This window comes from Dasypus novemcinctus, chromosome 14 (genome assembly GCF_030445035.2).
Source record: "Dasypus novemcinctus isolate mDasNov1 chromosome 14, mDasNov1.1.hap2, whole genome shotgun sequence".
Taxonomy (NCBI): Eukaryota; Metazoa; Chordata; class Mammalia; order Cingulata; family Dasypodidae; genus Dasypus; species Dasypus novemcinctus.
Window position 1 is genome coordinate 22,887,764 of NC_080686.1, and position 6,000 is coordinate 22,893,763.

The following is a 6,000-nucleotide window of genomic DNA, read 5'->3' on the forward strand; positions in this document are numbered from 1 at the left end:
CTTTTGTAAAAAAAAAAAAGGAGTTTTTTAAAGAAACTGATTGCCGGTCCTATGGGAAGCAGGAGCTACATCCTTAGCTCCCTTGGAGGTCACGTTCTCGTTCAGCATCCGCCTGTGGTGATAAGCCCAGAAAAAAATATGATTTCTCTCACCCAGTCCTGCCTAATTTCACATTCTAATCCAACTTTTTTTTTTTTTTTTTTTTTGAGGTACCCAGGCCAACCTGGGACCTCATAGGTGGGAAGCCAGCACTCAAACTCTGAGCCACATTGGCTCCCCTGAGTCAGTTTTTTCATTTGTTTCCCTGTTGTTTGTTTGTCTGGTTTTTGTTTTTACGAGTCACAGAGAACTGAACCTGGGACCTCCCGTGTGGGAAGGAGGCACTCAAACACTTGAGCCACATCCACTCCCTAATCCAGCATTTTTAAAGATATTAAAAGACATGTCAAAGGTCCTGAAAATGACAGGCCACAAAAGACAGGTCTGAGGGAGTAAGAATGAGTCAAGGGAGATTTCCTCCTTTGCCTCCCAGGAAGAAGAGAAAAACAAGTTGTAAGCTGTGCTTCCGTGTTCACTGAAGCTTCTGTCTCTTTCAGCACCGCACGGGTAAACCTCCTTCCACTGGGCTGTAGCCCCACCCTCTTCCCCACAGGGCCATGTTGCTTTGTAACGGTGATGCTGCAAATCCATCTCTTAGTGTAGTTTTCCAATGAGTTGGAGGAAGAGAATGATCTTACTATTAGGCATGTCTATGTTGATGATAATTTTGGTAAAATACTGTTATAATTGTTACACAGAGACTGAGGGGAGGGGGTGTTTTCTCACCACACCTGAATCAACTTACTCAGGTGAGACTGCTCTTCCAATTCTAGTCCTCCACCCCCTACCAAGGAAAGTGGTCCTATGTAAGTCCACAGAATTATAATTTTTTTGTTGTTTTTCATTTTGTTTTACAGGTTTTTTTTAGGAGGTACTAGGGATTGAACCCAGGACCTCGCACATAGGAAGCAGGTGCTTCACTGAGCTACATCTGTTCCCCTATAAAGTCTTAATAATCAAAGCGTGTTTTCAGTAATAGTAGAAGATGGAGCCACCAAAGTGGCTGCATCATCTTGATCCTCACTAGCAATGTGTGAGGGTTCTGATTTTTCTACATTGTTGACATTGTTTTTACTCTTCTTTCTCTTTAAAAAAGAAAAGATATTTTAACTTCAAAAAATAAATAACAGACAAAGGGTAGCTTTACAAATTATGGAAGCATTAATTTTGTCCAGGCACATTTATCTTATTTAATCTTAATAACAAACTCAATTGTTTCTCCAGTGTTGTGAAAGATGAATAAGTAAGCCACAGATTTGTTAAATGACATGACCAAGTTCTCTTTGTTAATGAAGAAAATGAAAAAAAAAAATGCTTGCACATATTCACATCTCATAAAACTAAATCCCATATTCTTTTTTTACCTTAGCATTGATATAGTACCTTCTTTGCCTTTGCTACAAAAATATGGTAATATTACTGTTAACTATAATCTATAAGTCACATTAGTAGTATTTTCTCATATATCATCATACTCTTAACACTTTGTAATAGAGGAACATTCTTTTATTTGTATTATTAACCACAATTCTCATCTGTCACTGAAATTACTATATTACACAGCCCTTAAATTATCCTCTACCAGTCTTTCAGTTAACATTCACCTCCCTAGACTACCTCTTTCAGCCACAATCACATCAGCAGTGTTAGTTATACTCACTGTAATGTCTTACCATCAACTATCAATTTCCACATATGTACAATCATCCTTGTCATATCCATTCTAGTAAGTGTGAAATGGTATCTCATTAGACTATTGATTTGCATTTCCTTAATGATTAATGATGTTGAGCATATTTTCATCTGTTTATTGGCCATTCATATAATTTCATTGAAGAAATGTCTACTCATATCATTTTCCCATTTTTTAGCTTATTTGTCTTTTTATTATTGAGTTGTAAGAATTCTTATATCATCGGGGTAAAAGTCCCTTGTCAGAAATATAATCTCATCAAGAGCAGATGTAGCTCAGTGACTGAGCACCTGCATCATATACACGAGGCCCCAGGTTCAATCCCTGCTACCTCCTAAAAAATAAATATATATGTATATATATGGCCTCTGAATATTTTCTCCTATTGTATGGGTTGTCTTTTTCACTTTATTGATAGTGACATTTGAGGCACAAAAGTTTGTAATATCTATGAAGTCCAACTTATCAATTTTATCTTATATTTATTTCAGCTTTTGATGTCATATCTAAGCAATAATTGCCTAGTCCAAATTCAAGAAGAATCACACTTGCATCTTCTTCTAAGAGTTTTATATTTCAGTGCTTACATTTAGGTTTGTGATCCACTTTGAGTTGATTTTTATGTATGGTGTAGGGTGGGAGTCCAAATTCATTCTTTTGCAAGTGGATATCCAGTTGTCCCTACACCCATTTGTTGAAAAGACTATTCTTTCCCTCACTGAATTAATTTGACCTCTTTGTTGAAAATCAATTAACCATAAATGTAAGGATTAGCTTCTGGACTCTCAGTTCTATTCCATTGATTTATATGGCTATCCTTATGGCAGTATCACACTCTCTTGATTACTGTGACTTTATTGTAAGTTTTGACATTGGGAATTCTGAGTCTTTCCACTTTGTGCATCTTTTGCAAGATTGTTTTGGCTATTCTATATGCATTTCCATATGAATTTTAGGACCAGCTTGCCAGTTTATGCAAAAATGTCGGTTGAGATTTTGATATGTGTTGCATTAAATCTGCAGAACAGTTTGGGAAGTACTGCCATCTAAACAACATTGCCTTCCAATTCCTGCACATGGGATGTCTTTCCATTTTTTTTTAGAGCTTCTTTAATATCTTTCAACAATGTTTTGTATTTTCAGAGAATGTCTTGCACTTTTTTGTTAAATTCATTCCTAAGTAGTCTAATATTTTTGATACTATTGTAAATGGCATTATTTTCTTAATTTCCTTTACACTTTATTTCTAGTGTATAAAAACACAATGGAATTTAGTTTATTGACCCTGGATCCTGCTGTAAAAACTATCAAAATTTCTTGTGCACTGCCTTGGCATCCTCTTATCTTGGCTAAGCCACTTGTTTCAACACTGAAGTTTGACCTAATTAATAAGCAGCTTTCCAGCTCTGGGGCATAAACTCCCCCAGAGTCTAAAGCCATGTCTTTGGCCATCACCCACACCACCTACATGCCTCACCCAAAGCCCACAGTTGGTCCCAAATGATAAACTGATCATCCCCACTGCCCTGGGACCCCCAGTCCCTTTTCCTTTACGTGCACATTTACTTCAAACTAACAAATCCTTGATTGTTGTGGAAAATCTACTAAACTCAACCCCTGGACAATAAAGGCACAAGCCCAAGAGTCGCTTTTGCTCTGCTTGCATGCTCCTTGCCTGCTGGTTGAACTTCCCGAGCGAACCAAGCTTCCCATCCATCACCCGTCATGGCACCCCCTCTCTTGGGGGTCTGTGAATAAGAAACTATCTTTCTTCACATACTATGGCCTCAGTGTCCCATTGTGTTTCATCTTCTACCCAGGCTTAAATTAAAATCCAACCTACTCAGTTCAGAACAACTATAATCTTGATATACTCATTTATTAGTTCTATTAGTTTTTAGTGGATTCCCTGAGATTTCCTATGTACAAGACCATGTTATCTTCAAAAACAGATAATTTTATTCAGCCTTTCCAACTGGATGCCTATTGGTTCTTCTTGCCTAGTTGTTCTGGCTAGAACTCACATACAATATTAAAAGTGGTGAGAATGGACATTCTTGTCTTGTTCTCAATCTTACGGAAAGCACATTATGTTTTTAAGCATCTATATTATACTAGCTGAAGACTTTTCATAAATTCACTTTATCAGGTTAAGGAAATACCCCTCTCTTCCTAGTTGAGGTTTTTTTTTTCCTATCATGTTAGCATATTGGATTTTGTCAATTTTTTAAAATCTATTGAAATGATTAGGTGGCTTTTGTCTTTTATCCTATAAATATGGTATACTAAATTAATTGATATTCTGATGTTAAACTAACCTTGCACTCCTGGAATAAATCCCATTTGGTCATGGTATATGATCATTTTTATATGTTGCTGGATTTGATTTGCTATTGTTTTGTTGAAGATTTTTTTATCTATATTCATACAGAATATTAGTCTGTAGTTTTCTCTTCTTGTGATGATTTTTGACCAAACTAATATTGGTCTCATAGAATTCATTGGGAAGTATTTCCTCCTCCTTTTCTGTTTTCTGGAAGATATTGTGAAGAACTGGTGTTAATTCTTCTTGACACGTTTGGTAGAGCTCACCAGTGAAGCAATCCGGGCTTAGGCTTTTCTTTGTGAGAAATTTTTAAAATCATAATTCCATCTCTTGAATCATTATAGCTCTACTCAGATTTTCGATTTCTTCTTGAGTCAGTTTTGGTAGTTTGTGTCTTTCTGGGAATTTGTCCATTTCATCCAAGTTATTTAATTTGTTGGCATACAATTGTTCAAATATTCCTTATAATCCTTTTTATTTCTATAACACTGATAGTGATGTTCCCTGTTCCATTCCTGATTTTAGTGATTTGAGTCTTTACTCTTTTTTTTTTTTTTAAGGTACTGGGAATTGAACCCAGGACCTTGTACATGGAAAGCAGGCATGTAACTACTGAGCTACACCCACTCTTCTCATTTTCCCTTTGTCATTCTAGCTAAAGGTTTATTGATTTGGTTGATCATTTCAAAGTATAAATTTTTTACTTTGCTGATTTTCTCTATTGTTTTCCCATCCTAGATTTCATTTATTTCTGCTCTAATCTTTATTATTTCTTTCTTTCTGCTTGATTTGGGTTTAGTTTGCTCTTTTATTTTCCTTAGGTAGAATGTTTGGTGGTTATTTTGAGATCTTTCTTCTTTTATAATATAGTTATTTACAGCTACAAATTTCACTCTAAGATCTGCATTAGCTACACACCATAGGTTTTGGTATGCTATTTTTGTACTTGTTTATCGTAAAGTATTTTCTAATTTCCCTGGTGATTCTTCCTTGACCCATTGGTCATTTAGGAGTATATTGTTTACTTCCCACATATTTGTGTATTTCTCACATTTCCTTCTGTTATTGACTTCTAATTTAATTCCATTTTAGTGAGAAAACATACTTTGTATGCTTTCAATCCTTTTAAATCTATTGAAGCTTGTTTTAAAGCCTAGCATATAATCTCTTTTGTAGAATGTTCCTTGTTCCCTTGAGTGTATTTTAATGTTATCAGATGAGGTGATGTATAGATGTCTATTTGACCTAGTGTTTCATAGTGTTATTCAAGTCTTCTATATACTTGTTGATTTCCTACCTCGTTGTTATTGAAAGTGGGGTATTAAAGGCCCCATCCATTATTGTTGAATTGTCTGTTTCTCTCTTCAATTCTGCCAGTGTTTGCTTCATGTATTTTCAGACTCAGTTGTTATTTGCATATGTGTTTATAATTATTATATCGTCCTGCTGGAACTACCCTTTTATTACTATTAAATGTCTCTCTTTATCTCTGGTAAAAATTTTGTCTTAAAGTCTATTTTGTCTGATATTAGTAGAGCCACTCCAGCTTTTTTATGGTTGCTGTTTATATATCTTCTTCCATCTTTTTCCTTTGGATCCATTTGTATCTTTGAATCTAAAGTGTGTCTAGGGAAGCAGACTTGGCCCAGTGGTTAGGGCGTCCGTCTACCACATGGGAGGTCCACAGTTCAAACCCCGGGACTCCTTGACCCGTGTGGAACTGGCCCGTGCGCAGTGCTGATGCATGCAAGGAGTGCCCTGCCACGCAGGGGTGTCCCCGCGTAGGGGAGCCCCACGTGCAAGGAGTGTGCCCCGTAAGGAGAGCAGCCCAGTGCAAAAGAAAGTTCAGCCTGCCCAGGAATGGCGCCGCCCACATGGAAAG